Source organism: Pelophylax lessonae, assembly GCF_965119305.1.
Source record: "Pelophylax lessonae genome assembly, chromosome: 9".
Taxonomy (NCBI): Eukaryota; Metazoa; Chordata; class Amphibia; order Anura; family Ranidae; genus Pelophylax; species Pelophylax lessonae.
Genome location: NC_138776.1, coordinates 254,143,637 through 254,161,120, shown reverse-complemented (window position 1 = coordinate 254,161,120; position 17,484 = coordinate 254,143,637). Strand labels below are relative to the sequence as shown.

Here is a 17,484-nt window from a genome sequence, read left to right as displayed (position 1 = left end):
TGCACGGAATCACGTACAGGTACGCAATTTCGTGCAGGAGGGCAGTATATCTGCGTGGGGCCGTCTGGAAGAGGTTAAGGGATATATTTTCCCCAACTACATTAGGATCATCATATAACATTAATAAAGATGAAAATAGTGTATATGATATATTTATATTTTTTATAAGACATTTAATATTTAGTTAAATGATATTCCACATCAGATGACTTCCAATTCATGTTTTAACATCCTCCAGTAAGTTTACATCTTAACTTGTCTATCAAAGTCACGGCCACATTCGAGGCGGCGCTCTTCCCCGTTGCCTTGATGGTACTCCAGAGACCTCTTTTTTCTTCCTCTGTCATTTCCCCTTCGTCATCCTCAGCACCTCTCCTGGGAGAAGACACAGTTATCGTTACATAAAGCAACATAATTACATAAAAACTGTATTCTATGTGGACTAAAAATGTGTATTTTTAGGACACCAGTAGGGGTTATTTTTCCGAAACTAGAGCGTGCAAAATCTGTCGCAGCTCAGCATAGAAACCAATCAGCTTCCTGGTTTTAGCCTAGGTTCACACTGAGGGCGGGTTCAAACTCGCACGACGTCAAACCCGCATGTCAGTGCGAGTTCGGGGGGGGGGTCATCTGTGTGGCTTCATGCACAGATGTCTATTGAAATCACCCCCCCCCCACCCCGAAGTCGCCAAAAGTAGTGCGGAAACTACTTGTGGGAATCAGCGCGGCGCCGCAAAGCTGCAGCTTCACTAATATTGCCTGCATTGTCTAAATTCAGCCCTCATTTCATGGTTTTTAAATGTTTTTTAACCATTTTTGGACCGGAAGATTTTCCCCCCTTAATGACCAGGCCATTTTTTGCGATTCGGCACGGCGTTACTTTAACGGACAATTGTGCGACGCTGTACCCAAATAAAATCGATGTCCTTTATTTCCCCACAAATAGAGCTTTCTTTTGGTGGTATTTGATCACCCATGCAATTTTTTTTTTTTTTTTTGCGCTATAAAGAAAAAAAGAGCGACAATTCTTAAAAAAAAAAACAAAAAAAAACAAAAAAAAAAAAAAACATAATTTTTCAATTTCTGCTATATAACATTCCCGATAAAATGAATTAAAAAAATCCAAATCTTTTCATCGTTTTAGGCCAATTTGTATTCTGCTACAAATTTGGGAACCCCCCCCACCCCCAATAAGTGTATTTTAATCGGTTTGCGCAAAAGTTATCGCGTCTACAAACTAGGGGAAAGATTTATGTCATTTTTATCTATTTATTTTACTAGTAATTGGGGCGATCTGCGATTTTTAGGTATAGATTTATATCATATTTATTATTATTATTGATTTAATATTTTTTTTACTAGTAATGGGGGCGATCTGCGATTTTTAGGTATAGATTTATATCATATTTATTACTATTATTGATTTAATTTTTTTTTACTAGTAATGGCGGCGATCTGCGATTTTTAGCGGGACTGCGACATTGCGGCGGACAGATCGGACCCCTGACTGACATTTTTAACACTTTTGGGGGTACCAGTGACATTACTACAGTAATCAGTGCTAGAAATATGCACTGTTACTGTAATAATGACACTAGCAGGGAAGGGGGGGGTTACCACCAGGGGGCGATCAAAGGGTTGAAAGTGAGCCTAGGGGGTGTTTTCTAACTGTGAGGGGGATGGGCTTATGGAATGAATACAGAGACCTGTGAGCCCTAAATAGGTGGATCCCAGGAGCTCCGTATTGATCCCAGTGAGAACAACAGCAGACCGCCGTTCTCACTTCATGGGGAGCGATCGCAGTCACCAGCCCCGGGGATTGGCTGCCCCCCGCTGGCAAGTGGTCGCATGCCCCCGCAATCGCTCCCGCGAACTGCCGTACAGGTACAGTGATTCGCAGGAACCTACCGACCTGCCTGCCGTAAAACTGTGGTCGGTAAGTGGTTATTGGCCAGGCCCTTTTTTTTGCGATTCGGCACTGCGTTACTTTAACGGACAACTGCGCGGTCATGCGACGCCGTACCCAAATAAAATCGATGTCCTTTTTTTTACCTATACGGCAGCAGGTTGGCTCTGTCTCGTGAAACAGTGTACCTGTACATCGTTTCGCGGGACAGCAAGTGGGCGCTTGGCCTCAGGGGGAGCCAATCAGCGGTTCCGGCAGACTTGATGTCTGCAGGGCACCTGCGATCGCTCCTAGCGGAGACAGAAAGACGGTCTGACCTTGTAAACACAGCAGACCGCTGTTCTGTCAGTGATCCTCCTATTTAGGAACACAGGTCTCTGTGTTCATCTAGTGAGTCCGTCCCCCACACAGTTAGAAAGCACCCCCTAGGGACACATTTAACCCTTTGATCGCCCCTGGTGTTAACCCCTTCCCTGCCAGTGTCATTAGTACAGTAACTGTGCATATTTTTAGCACTGATTACTGTAGTAATGTCACTGGTCCCCCCAAAAGTGTCAAAAATGTCAGTTAGGGGTCCGATCTGTTCGCCACAATGTCGGAGTTCTGCAAAAAATCGCAGATCGCCGCCATTACTAGTAAAAAAAATTTTAATAAATAAAAATGATATAAATCTACCCCTAAAAATCGCAGATTGCCCCCATTACTAGTAAAAAAAAAAATTAAATAAATAAAAATGATATAAATCTACCCCTAAAAATCACAGATCGCCCCCATTACTAGTAAAAGAAAAAAATTAAATAAATAAAAATGATATAAATCTACCCCTAGAAATCGCAGATTGCCCCCATTACTAGTAAAAAAAAAAAAAAATTTAATAAATAAAAATGATATAAATCTACCCCTAAAAATCACAGATCGCCCCCATTACTAGTAAAAAAAAAAAAAATTTAATAAATAAAAATGATAGAAATCTACCCCTAAAAGTCGCAGATTGCCCCCATTACTAGTATAAAAAAATTTAATAAATAAAAATGATATAAATCTACCCCTAAAAATCGCAGATTGCCCCCATTACTAGTAAAAAAAAAAAAAATTAAATAAATAAAAATGATATAAATCTACCCCTAAAAATCACAGATCGCCCCCATTACTAGTAAAAAAAAAAAATTTAATAAATAAAAATGATATAAATCTACCCCTAAAAATCGCAGATTGCCCCCATTACTAGTAAAAAAAAAATTAAATAAATAAAAATGATATAAATCTACCCCTAAAAATCGCAGATTGCCCCCATTACTAGTAAAAAAAAAAAAATTAAATAAATAAATAAAAATGATATAAATCTACCCCTAAAAATCGCAGATTGCCCCCATTACTAGTAAAAGAAAAAATTAAATAAATAAAAATGATATAAATCTACCCCTAAAAATCGCAGATTGCCCCCATTACTAGTAAAAAAAAAAAAATTTAATAAATAAAAATGATAGAAATCTACCCCTAAAAATCACAGATCGCCCCCATTACTAGTAAAAGAAAAAAAATGAATAAATAAAAATGATAGAAATCTACCCCTAAAAATCACAGATCGCCCCCATTACTAGTAAAAAAAAAAAAATTTAATAAATAAAAATGATATAAATCTACCCCTAAAAATCGCAGATTGCCCCCATTACTAGTAAAAAAAACCAAATAAATAAAAATTACATAACTTTTTCCCTTAGTTTGTAGACGCGATAACTTTTGCACAAACCAATCAATATACCCATTTTTTTTATTGTTTTTTTTTTTACCAAAAATATGTAGCAGAATACAAATTGGCCTAAAATGATGAAAAAATTCGATTTGACATTTTTTTTTATTGGGAATGTTTTATAGCAGAAAGTAAAAAACATTTTTTTTTTCAGAATTGTCACTTTTTTTTTTTTTTTTGTTTATAGCGCAAAAATATAAAATCGCACAGGTGATCAAATACCACCAAAAGAAAACTATTTGTGTGGGGAAAAAAAGGACATCAATTTTTTTTTTTTGGGTACAGCGTCGCACGACTGCGCAATTGTCAGTTAAAATAACGCAGTGCCGTATAACAAGAAATGGCCTGGTCATTAAGGGGAGGAAATCTTCCGGTCCAGAAGTGAGTAAAGTGTGAAAATCCAGCAGTCCTCTAGGGGGCAGTGCTACAAATAAAAATGACAAATCTTTCCCCCTAGTTTGTAGACACGATAACTTTTGCACAAACCAATCAATAGACACTTATTGGGATTTTTTTTTTTTTTTTTTTTTACCAAAAATATGTAGCAGAATACAAATTGGCCTAAAATGGTGAAAAAATTAATTTTTAAAAAAATTTTTTATTGGGAATGTTATATAGCAGAAAGTAAAAAATTGTTCTTTTTTTGTTTATAGCGCAAAAAAATAAAAATCGCACAGGTTATCAAATACCACCAAAAGAAAGCTCTGTTTGTGGGAAAAAAAAGGAGGACATCAATTTTTTTTCATTACAGCGTCGCACGACTGCGCAATTGTCAGTTAAAGTAACGCAGTGCCGAATCGCAAAAAATTGCCTGGTCATTAACCACTTCCCGCCCGCCCTATAGGCGATTGACGGCGAGAAATTGGTTGCATTATCCTGACCGGACGTCATATGTTGGCGGCAGGATAATGCGCTCTGCGGGGGGGGGGGGGGGGGGGGCGCGCAGAGCGGTGATCGGTGATGCGAGGTGTCTCCGATCTCCGATCTTGGTAAAGAGCCTACTGACGTAGGCTCTTTACCATGTGACCAGCTGTGTCCAAACAGACAGGCAAGAGTAGAGGAGAGCCGATCTGCGGCTCTCCTGACAGGGGGGGGGGGGTCTGCACTGGTAATCAGATCATTAGGGGAGGGTGCCACTAGAACCACCAGGGATGCCCACCCATGACCCCAGGGATGCCCACCATGGCCACTAGGGATGGCAATCAGGGCTCAGGGAGCCCGCGAGTGCCCTCTCCATCAGTGCTGCCCACCAGTGCCCATCATTGCCATCTATCAGTGCTGCCCACCAGTGCCCATCATTGCCATCTATCAGTGCCCCCCACCAGTGCCCATTATTGCCCACCAGTGCCGACTATCAGTGCCCATCAGTGGCACCTATCAGTGCCGCCTATCAGTGCCCATTAATGCCGCCTATCAGTGCCACCTATCAGTGCCCACCAATGCTGCATATCAGTGCCCATCAGTGCTGCCTATCAGTGCCGCATATTCGTGCCACCCCATCAGTGCCTCCTCATCAGTGCCTGTCAGTGTAGCCTCATCAGTGCAGGAAAAAACGTATCTATTTACAAAATTGTATAACCTAAACAAAAAAACATTTTTTCTTTTTGCAAACTTTTTGGTCTTTTTTTTATTTCTTTTAGCAAAAAAGAAAAAACCTTGCGGTGATCAAATACCACCAAAAGAAAGCTCTATTTGTGGAAAAAAATGACATAAATTTGGTTTAGGTACAGTGTTGCATGACCGCGCAATTGTCATTCAAACTGCAACAGCGCTAAAAGCTGAAAATTGGCCTGGGAAGGAAGGGGGGTGAAAGTGCCCGGTATTGAAGTGGTTAAAGGGGGTAAAACCTTCCGGTCCAGAAGTGGTTGAAAAGTCAGAAGGTTTTTTTTTTTTTTTTTTTAAAGCGGAAGTAAACCCATCCATTTCATTATTTAAAATAACGATTAAAATGATTTAAAGTGCTCACTTTTGTTGCCAGCGGTATAGACATTAATGGCTGTGTGTTGAGTTATTTTGAGGGGACAGTAAATTTACACTGTTATACAATCTGTACACTCACTACTTTACATTGTAACAAAGTGTAATTTCTTCAGTGTTGTCACATGAAAAGATAGAATAAAATATTTACAAAAATGTGAGGGGTGTACTCACTTTTGTGAGATACTGTATATCGGGCTCCCTCACTGTGTATATACACAATAATAGTAATAAGAAGGACCTTATGAACAGCAAACACACCACTCGCAGAGAGAGTGGATACAGAAGAAGGAAAACTTCAAGCAAGCTCAATAGTTCTGGTGAAGCGGCTCCCAAAGAGACCCAAAAGGAGCTCCAACCATTGAAATACAGAAAGGAACGTTAGACCAAAAGCAGATGAAACAGTCTAAGAAAAATGTAACTATTAGTAAACAAATAATACAAATCTATTGAGCCCCCGTTCACACTGGCCGCCGTAGGTCGCCGTAGGTCGCCTGCCATACAGAAGCTATGGACCCGTTCTAATAGGAGCGACACAAGTCGCTCCGACTTAGAAAAAGGGTCCGGAGCTTCTTTGGGGCGACCCGGAGCGACCTGCATAGACTTCAATGTTATGAAGTCCGTGCCGGCCGCTCCGAGGTCGCGGTGCGAGCAGCGCGCCGCAACCTGTGTGGTCACCTGGGGAAGTCGGATCGCCCCAGTGTGAACGGGGCCTTAACGTGTTTTGGGGTCAACACCACATCCGTATTTATCTGGTGTGGTGTTGACCCCACATCTCCCCACATCTCCTGTTGTGGCCCTGATCTCCAAAGAGAATAAACCTTGGATGGACTCAAAGAAAATAATGACCTCAGAGATCTATATTAGAACCAATATTAGACTCTTAAGCCTCGTACACACGCCTCGATAGTTGGCCGTGAATTTTCGGCCAACGTCCGATCGGCCGATTTTCGGCTTGTTAGTATGATGCTTTCGACAACCGACTCTGACTTTTCGCCCGAATAAAATCTGGTGCGCAGGCTATAAAATTTTTGTTGGCCGTCAACACAACGGCCGATTTTCCGTCAGTCAGTACAGATTTCGGCAGACAATCATCTGATGAGCAAGACTGGGCATGCTCAGAGATGAAAAAACACACGGAAAGTAAAACCAACACATGAGATCACTTCTGAAGTAGAATTTTGTTGGCCGAGAAAATTCATGTGCAGTCTAGAGCACATTCCAACCAACAAAACACAACTCTGGACAAAAGTCGGCCGATCGGTCGGCCGATAATCGTTGCGTGTGTACGAGGCATTAGGCCAGGAGTTGGGGCTCGTTAAAGTGGGCTTCCAGATTTTAATAAGCCTCCCTGCCCACATACCCCCCACATCCACCAAAATGATCGTAAACAAGTCATACAAAAAATGTTCGTAAACAAGTCATACAAAAATATCCAACGTGTTTTGGGGCCAGCACCACCTCCCCATTCATCTGGGCTCTAGACAGAATAAACCTTGGATGGAATCAAAGACAACATTGACCTCAAAGACCAATATTAGACTCTCCTCATGGAGTAACTCAGCCACAGTCATACCAAAGTCCACCCAACGATGGTGACCATCCAAGGTTTATCCTTTGTTGAGCCCTGATGCAGGGGAAGTGGTGTTGCCCCAAACGTGTTGGCTGTATTTATATGACCTAGTTACCAACAATTAAAATGGTCTTGGATTTTTTTTCATCTGGTTTTGATCTTACACTCCTTTCTGTATTTCTTGAATTAGAAACTTTGTCAGGTTTTTATTATTCCAGTCAAAGGGATTCCGCCCTCACTTACTGTCCTAGTAATATCAATGTGTTTATCTGTTTGCCCAGATTTAGCGTTAGTGGACTCAGCGAGTCCATTCACACTAACGCGACTTGTCAGCCTGAGAAGTCGCGGTCCCTCGCGGTCCATTGACTGCTACAGGACCCGTTCTAATAGGAGTGACACAAGTCGCTCCGACTTTGAAAAAGGGTCCTGTACTACTTCGGGGCGACCTCGGAGTGACTTGCATAGACATTCATTATATGATGTCCATGCAAGTCGCGCCGAAGTTGCGGTGCACAGGACTTCACAAGTCGCCCCCGAAGTAGTACAGAGTCGTGCCGCGGTAGTGTGAATGCGGGCTAAATAGTCTTTTCTTTTGTTTAAAAAAAGTCTTATACATACTTACTCTTGCTCACAGAGAGATAAGGAGATGGTCCCAAGAAAGAAAAGGAGTAACAGAGATTTCTTCATGGTGAACATCTTTGGGCTCTGTGGATAATTTGGATTCATGGAAAGAAAAAGAAGATGAAATATAATACGACTCGAAACATGAGGACTCCTAATGTTAGGTGCACATACAATGGTTGTTCCAATACAATATAAGGTCCAATGTTTGTTTGCTGTAAACCTTGGTATCTCAACCGGGGTTCTGCGGCGATCTACCCCTCAGTCACAGGCAGCTGATGGGTAGATGGCATACCCTCTGCTGAGTCAAACACTGCGGCTCTTCTTGTGTAGCTGTGCAGTGCTCCTCCCTGCCAGCCCCTCCTGTCCACCCTGGGGGGTTTTTGTATGTGACATCACCTGGGATGGACAAGAAGGGTAAATTGGAGGGCCGATGGGGAACAGCTCGGCAAAAGAGGACTCATCACAGCCGCTTCCCTGCTTAGCTCTGACATAAATGCTGCTGTGCCATTTGCCCTGAGCTAATGTAAGGCACTCTGATCCCATGTGTCCTGATTCCATGTGCTTTGACCCCATGTGCCCTGACCCATGTGCTCTGATCAATGTGCTCTAATCCTATGTGTCCTGATCCCATTGCCCTGACCCATGTGCTCTGATCCTATGTGTTCTGATCCCATGTTCCCTGATCCCATGTAACGTGCTCTGATCCTATGTGCCCTGATCCCATGTAAGGTGCTCTGATCCCAGGTAGAGGACCCTGATCCCATGTAAGGTGCTCTGATCTCATGTACAGTACCCTGATTGCATGTAAGGTGCATTGATCCCATGTGCCATGATCCCATGTACTGTACCCTGTTACCATATAAGGTGCTCTGATCCCATGTACAGTACACTGATTCCATGTAAGATGCTCTGATCCCATGTGCCATGATCCCATATAAAGTGCTCTGATCCCATGTGCCATGATCCCATGTAAGGTGCTCTGATCTCATGTACAGTACCTTGATCCTATGTGCCATGATCCCATGTAAGGTGCTCTAAACTCATGTACAGTACCTTGATCCTATGTGCTATGATCCCATGTAAGGTGCTCTGATCTCATTTACAGTACCTTGATCCTATGTGCTATGATCCCATATAAGGTGCTCTGATCCCATGTGCCATGATCCCATAGAAGGTGCTCTGATCCCATGTGCCATGATCCCATGTAAGGTGCTCTGATCTTATATACAGTTTCTTGATCCTAAGTGCTATGATCGCATGTAAGGTGCTCTGATCCCATGTGCCCTGATCCCATATAAAGTGCTCTGATCTCATGTACAGTACCTTGTTCCTATGTGCTATGAGCCCATATAAGGTGCTCTGATCTCATGTACAGTACCCTGATCCTATGTGCTATGATCCCATGTAAGGTGCTCTGATCCCATGTGCTATGATCCCATATAAGGTGCTTTGATCCCAGGTGCCCTGATCCCATGTAAGGTGCTCTGATCCCATGTGCTATGATCTCATGTAAGGTGCTTTGATCCCAGGTGCCCTGATCCCATGTAAGGTGCTCTGATCCCATGTAAGGTGCCCTGATCCTATTTTACCTTTACAATTGCTTTATTAGAGTAATATCAGCCCAGAAGGGTAGACTAGAATACATAGCAAATGTATGGTTTTTTTTTTTACATTTATAGTTTTTATTTCGCTCTCCTGCGAAGCACATAGTACAGTACAACAGAAAGTAGTGTGCCAAACATGGCGGATCAATACCAGCCATGAGGTTGAAGGAAAGAAAATTGCTCGATTTCCCCATCAAAACAATAAGTGTTGACGAGGAAATCCCTCCCGGCGGAGCCATTGCATTCTGAGAGTGGAATGTGTCCCAGCTGTCAGAATACAATGTTCCCTGCTTGCAGCTATAGCCGACAGCAGCGATTGAATGAAAAACCCGAAAGGCTGGTTGTACTGAAGTTGATGGATAGATCGACTTCGTTACAACCAAGCCTGCCCACATATAAGTTGAAATTCAGCCGGTTCCTGCTCAACCGGCTAAATTCCAATCAGTCTATGGCTGGCTTTTAATGTCATTGGAGATGGTTCACAGGAACGGAAGTTCAAATCTCCATCATTTATGGCTTCCAGGGATTTCTATCCTAAATGGGGACGCCTTTTGCCTCACCTGGGCTTCCCACTCTAGTCCTCACTCAATCACTACTCAACGATGTTAGACTTAAAATTATTTTATATTAATTTACTAAATGAACTAAATATTTCTAGAGGGATTTTTTTCTTGCATGAATGAGAGAGTCCCCAGAAAACGATCTCTGTGATTTTTTAATTGTTTCAGGTTGGAGAGAAGGAGAATGAGAATAATGAGATTATGTGAAAATAATTCTACTAGACCAGTGATGGGGAACCTTGGCACCCCAGATTTTTTGGAACTACATTTCCCATAATGCTCATTGCTCAACCACACTGCAGTGTAGTGGAGCATCATGGGAAATGTACAGTGCCTTGTGAAAGTATTCGGCCCCCTTTGAACTTTTTGACCTTTTGCCACATTTCAGGCTTCAAACATAAAGATATAAAACTGTAATTTTTTGTGAAGAATCAACAACAAGTGGGACACAATCATGAAGTGGAAAGAAATTTATTGGATATTTCAAACTTTTTTAACAAATAAAAAACTGAAAAATTGGGCGTGCAAAATTATTCAGCCCCCTTAAGTTAATACTTTGTAGCGCCACCTTTTGCTGCGATTACAGCTGTAAGTCGCTTGGGGTATGTCTCTATCAGTTTTGCACATCGAGAGACTGAAATTTTTGCCCATTTCTCCTTGCAAAACAGCTCAAGCTCAGTGAGGTTGGATGGAGAGCGTTTGTGAACAGCAGTTTTCAGTTCTTTCCACAGATTCTCGATTGGATTCAGATCCAGACTTTGACTTGGCCATTCTAACATCTGGATATGTTTATTTGTGAACCATTCCATTGTAGATTTTGCTTTATGTTTTGGATCATTGTCTTGTTGGAAGACAAATCTCCGTCCCAGTCTCAGGTCTTTTGCAGACTCCATCAGGTTTTCTTCCAGAATGGTCCTGTATTTGGCTCCATCCATCTTCCCATCAATTTTAACCATCTTCCCTGTCCCTGCTGAAGAAAAGCAGGCCCAAACCATGATGCTTCTACCACCATGTTTGACAGTGGGGATGGTGTGTTCAGGGTGATGAGCTGTGTTGCTTTTACGCCAAACATAACATTTTGCATTGTTGCCAAAAAGTTCGATTTTGGTTTCATCTGACCAGAGCACCTTCTTCCACATGTTTGGTGTCTCCCAGGTGGCTTGTGGTAAACTTTAAACGACACTTTTTATGGATATCTTTAAGAAATGGCTTTCTTCTTGCCACTCTTCCATAAAGGCCAGATTTGTGCAGTATACGACTGATTGTTGTCCTACGGACAGAGTCTCCCACCTCTGTCTGTAGATCTCTGCAGTTCATCCAGAGTGATCATGGGCCTCTTGGCTGCATCTCTGATCAGTCTTCTCCTTGTATAAGCTGAAAGTTTAGAGGGACGGCCAGGTCTTCGTAGATTTGCAGTGGTCTGATACTCCTTCTATTTCAATATTATCGCTTGCACAGTGCTCCTTGGGATGTTTAAAGCTTAGGAAATCTTTTTGTATCCAAATCCGGCTTTAAACTTCTCCACAACAGTATCTCGGACCTGCCTGGTGTGTTCCTTGTTCTTCATGATGCTCTCTGCACTTTAAACGGACCTCTGAGACTATCACAGTGCAGGTGCATTTATACGGAGACTTGATTACACACAGGTGGATTCTATTTATCATCATTAGTCATTTAGGTCAACATTGGATCATTCAGAGATCCTCACTGAACTTCTGGAGAGAGTTTGCTGCACTGAAAGTAAAGGGGCTGAATAATTTTGCACGCCCAATTTTTCAGTTTTTTTATTTGTTAACATAGTTTGAAATATCCAATAAATTTCGTTTCCACTTGATCCTATGTGCTCTGATCCCATGTAAGGTGCTCTGATCCCATGTGCCATGATTCCATAGAAGGTGCTCTGATCCCATGTGCCATGATCCCATGTAAGGTGCTCTGATCTCATGTACAGTACCTTGATCCTATGTGCTATGATCCCATGTAAGGTGCTCTGATCCCATGTGCCCTGATCCCATGTAAGGTGCTCTGATCTCATGTACAGTACCTTGATCCTATGTGCTATGATCCCATATAAGGTGCTCTGATCCCATGTGCCCTGATCCCATGTACTGTACCCTGTTACCATATAAGGTGCTCTGATCCCATGTACAGTACACTGATCCCATGTAAGATGCTCTGATCCCATGTGCCATGATCCAATGTAAATTGCTATGATCCCATGTGCCATGATCCCATGTAAGGTGCTGTGATCTCATGTAAAGTACATTGATCCTATGTGCTATGATCCCATGTAAGGCGCTCTGATCCCATGTGCCCTGATCCCATATAAAGTGCTCTGATCTCATGTACAGTACACTGATCCCATGATCCCATGTGCCATGATCCCATATAAAGTGCTCTGATCCCATGTGCCATGATCCCATATTAAGTGCTCTGATCCCATGTGCCATGATCCCATATAAAGTGCTCTGATCTCATGTAGAGTACCTTGATCGTATGTGCTATGATCCCATGTAAGGTGCTCTGATCCCATGTGCCCTGATCCCATATAAAGTGCTCTGATATCATGTACAGTACCTTAATCCTATGTGCTATGATCCCATATAAGGTGCCATGATCCCCTGTGCCCTGATCCCATGTAAGGTGCTCTGATCTCATGTGCCATGATCCCATGTAAGGTGCACTGATCTCATGTACAGTGCCCTGATCCTATGTGCTATGATCCCATGTAAGTTGCTCTGATACCATGTGCTATGATCCCTTGTAAGGTGCCCTGATCCCATGTACAGTACCTTGATCCTATGTGTGATGATCCCATATAAGGTGCTCTGATCCCATGTGCTATGATCCCATGTAAGGTGCTCTGATCCCAGGTGCCCTGATCCTATTTTATCTTTACAATCGCTTTATTAGAGTAATATCAGCCAGAAGGGTAGACTAGAATACATAGCAAATATATGTTTTTTTTTTTTACATTTATAGTTTTTATTTCGCTCTTCTGCAAAGCACATAGTACAGTACAACAGAAAGTAGTGTGCCAAACATGGCGGATCAATACCATCCATGAGGTTGAAGGAAAGAAAATTGCTTGATTTCCCCCATCAAAACAATAAGTGTTGACGAGGAAATCCCTCCCGGCGGAGCCATTGCATTCTGAGAGTGGAATGTGTCCCAGCTGTCAGAATACAATGTTCACTGCTTGCAGCTATAGCCGACAGCAGCGATTGAATAAAAACCCGAAAGGCTGGTTGTACTGAAGTTGATGGATAGATCGACTTCGTTACAACCAAGCCTGCCCACAAAAAAGTTGGAATTCAGCCGGTTCCTGCTCAACCGGCTAAATTCCAATCTGTCTATGGCTGGCTTTTAATGTCATTGGAGATGGTTCACAAGAACTGAAGTTCAAATCTCCATCATTTATGGTTTCCAGGGATTTCTATCCTAAATGGGGACGCCTTTTGCCTCACCTGGGCTTCCCACTCTAGTCCTCACTCAATCACTACTCAACGATGTTAGACTTAAAATTATTTTATATTAATTTACTAAATGAACTAATTATTTCTTGAGGGTTTTTTTCTTGCATGAATGAGAAGTGTCCCCAGAAAACGATCTCTGTGATTTTTTAATTGTTTCAGGTTGGAGAGAAGAAGAATGAGAATAATGAGATTATGTGAAAATAATTCTACTAGACCAGTGATGGCGAACCTTGGCACCCCCAGATGTTTTGGAACTACATTTCCCATAATGCTCATTGCTCAACCACTCTGCAGTGTAGTGGAGCATCATGGGAAATGTAGTTCCAAAACATCTGGGGGTGCCAAGGTTCACCATCACTGATCTAGACTATCTCTTAACCGATTTAAGACCGGAAGGATTTGCCACCTTCCTGACCAGGCCCTATTTTACGATTCAGCACTGCGTTACTTTAATGGACAATTGCGCAGTCGTGCGACTCTGTACCCAAATAAAAAATTGATGTCCTTTTTTCCTATAAATAGAGCTTTCTTTTGGTGGTATTTAATCACCTCTGTGATTTTTATTTTTTGCGCTATAAACAAAAAAAGAGCGACAATTCTAGAAAAAAAAAAAAACCAATATTTTTCACATTCTGCTATATAACATTCCAAAAAAAAAAAAGTAAAAATCCAAATATTTTTAACATTTTAGGCCAATTTGTTTTCTGCTACATATGTCTGGTAGAAAAAAAAAAATCCCAGTAAGCGTATTTTGATTGGTTTGCGCAAAAGTTATCGCGTCTACTAACTAGGGGAAAAATTTCTGTCATTTTTATTGTTTTTTTTTTAACTAGTAATGGTGGCGATCTGTGATTTTTTTTGCGGGACTGCGACATTGTGGCGGACAGATCGGACCCCTGACTGACATTTTTGACACTTTTGGGGGGGCCAGTGACATTACTACAATAATCAGTGCTAAAAATATGCACTGTTACTGTAATAATGACATTGGCAGGGAAGGGGTTAACTATAATGGGTGATCAAGGGGTTAAATGTGAGCCTGGGGGAGTGATTGTAACTATGGGGGGGGCGTGGCTTCTGAAATGACCATAGAGACCTGTGATCCTATATAGAAGGATCACAGGTGCTCTGTGATCATTCCAGGGAGAAGAACGGTCGGCTTGTTTACAACAGCCGACCATCCTTCTCTCTCAGAAGAGCCACCTGACCCATGCATTGGGGTCCCCGCTCACGAGCGGGAGCGCGCCGCCGGCGACATGTGATCGCCCCCTAGACTTCTGAGAGCGAGCAGCGTACAGCCGTGGTGATTTGCCCAGGTATAACTGCGGCGGGAGGTCAGGAAGCAGTTAACCACTTGCCGACCAGCCGCGGCAGGTCGGCTCTGTTACGCGAAACGAAACACCTGTATGTCGCTTTGTGTAAAAGATAGTGGGGACGTGCATGCGCACGCCGCCGGAGGCTCGTGCATGCGTTGATTGGCTAGAGGGGGAGACAGTCAGCGGGTCCAGGGGACACAATGTCTGCCGGCCCACGTGATCGCTCCCCATGGAGACAGAACAGCGGTCTGCCGATGTAAACAAAGCAGACCGCTGTTATGTCAGTGATTAACACAGGGATCCTGTGTTCCTCCTATTTAGGAGCAGAGGTCTCTGTGTTCATTCTGCAAGTCCATCCCCCACACAGTTAGAAAGCACCCCCTAGGGCGGTGATGGCGAACCTTGGCACCCCAGATGTTTTGGAACTACATTTCCCATGATGCTCAACTACACTGCAGAATGCAATGGCATCATGGGAAATGTAGTTCTAAAACATCTTGGGTGCCAAGGTTCGCCATCACTCATCTAGGGACATATTTGACCCTTTGATCGCCCCTGGTGTTAACCCCTTCCCTGCCAGTGTCATTAGTACAGTAAGAGTGCATATTTTTAGCACTGATTACTGTAGTAATGTCACTGGTCCCCTAAAAAGTGTCAAAAATGTCAATTAGAGGTCCGATCTGCCCGCCGCAATGTCGCAGTCCCGCTAAAAATCACTGATCGCCGCCATTACTAGTAAAAAAAAAAAATTAATAAATAAAAATGATATAAATCTACCCCTAGTTTGTAGAAGCGATAACTTTTGTGCAAACCAATCAATATACACTTATTGGGATTTTTTTTTTTAAACAAAAATATGTCGCAGAATACATACTGGCCTAAATTGATGTAAAAAATTGATCTTTTATTTATTTTTTTTTTATTGGGAATGTTTTATAACAGAAAGTAAAAAATATTGTTTTTTTTTTCAGAATTGTCGCTCCGTTTTTGTTTATAGCGCAAAAAAAAAAAAAAAAAAAATTGGTGAAGAAATTCAACATTTTCCATTTTTTTATTGGAATTTTTATAGCAGAAGGTTAAAAAAATATTGTACTGTTTTTTCCCAAATTTCTATCTTTTTTTTTTTTTATAGCACAAAAAAATAACTAAAAGACTGAGAATTTTTGGGTAAAAAAACAATATACTACCAAATACCACCAAAAGAAAGCCTTGTTTGTGGGTAAAAAAGGGACATCAATTTTATTTGGGTACAGCGTCGAACGACCGCGCAATTGTCGGTGAAAGTAACGCAGTGCCGAATCGCAAAAAATGGCCTGGTCATTAAGGGGGATAAACCTTCCGGTTAAGAAAGGCAAGATATTTAGAAATTAGAGTCGAATAAAACTTTCATCAAAATTTTAAAAAGGAAAAAATTCCCGTTGAGGACACAAAAATAAAACTTTGATACGCATCATAATTTTTTTTTATAAGTTTATATTTAAAATTATGAAATATATACAATACCTGGTTTAATTCTAATTTTGCAATTTTTTTGTATTTTCTGTTTTGAATTTTGTGAATTTTAACATTCAAAGTATGAGCAAAATAACCATTATGATAAAAATGATATGAGGAACCTTGTTATCATGTAGAATCAAAATAAAACAGAGGAGTCATTCAAACTTTACTTGAAGGCTGAATACCAAGAATTATTTCCTTATAAAAAATTATAGTAGGATTAATGATATAATAAAATATAATATAATATGATATAATATAATATAATATAATATAATATGATATAATATAAGATAATATAATATAAATTAAGATAATATAATATAATATAACATAACATAACATAACATAATATAATATAATATAATATAATATAATATAATATAATATAATATAATATAATATAATATAATATAATATAATATATAATTTATTCACAATATTCCAGCATATACTTACCGGGTAGTTCAGTTGGTGCTGAGAATGTAGACAGCTGGAAGACTGCAATGAAGGTCTACTCTACAAAGAATGGGGTTGACTTATATAATAAAATAAAAACAAGTTGAGTACACAGGAATTTCCATTAAAGTTTGCAGTTAAAGTCAGATCTTTCTTGGGAACGCATACCATGTGTATTCAGTGGAATATTTATCTGCTAGCCTCCAGGTGGGACAAATATCAGCAACCAATAAGCAATCCAAATATCTCTTAGACAGAGTTTTAATCTAAAAAGTGGAACTCCAGCCCAAATATTTATATTATTTTTATAAATAAATTTTATAATATATTTTATAATATTATAGCATTTGAGGCTGTTAATAATACTGTTTAAGTTTTCAGTTCTGTTAGGTACGTTCCCTGTATACATTAATGTGCGCAGGCGTAAACCTTTCCACTGCTCATTCAATGGCGAACCCGCGGTCGCCAATGCACACGCATATGCGTGACGGCCGTTTGCCCAGGCTCGCAGGCGTACGCGGATGCGCATGCAGTGACCTTTCTGGTTTTGGCGCCCATGGTTTATTTAAGGGTGGCTGGTACACTCACACTTTGCTGTCTTGTTCCTTAACCTGAGACCTGTTGTATCCTGCTTGATTCCTGTTTGACCTCCCGGCTTGTCCCTCACCTTGCTTGTCTGCTGCCCGTCCTGACCTTGGCTTGTCCTGTGACCACTCTTACGTCTCACCCTTGTCTGTTCATC

General features: G+C 41.2%; 1 long non-coding RNA gene across 1 annotated transcript; it reads right to left on the bottom strand.

Annotated features, from left to right (window-relative positions):
- Window positions 1-292: 292 nt before the first annotated feature.
- On the bottom strand, window positions 293-16,884 carry LOC309563015. The gene is made up of 3 exons (XR_014225668.1): window positions 16,743-16,884; window positions 7,829-7,911; window positions 293-375 (listed from the first exon to the last, which is right to left on the bottom strand). It is a non-coding gene; the product is annotated as an uncharacterized lncRNA (long non-coding RNA).
- Between the last annotated feature and the right edge of the window lie 600 nt (window positions 16,885-17,484).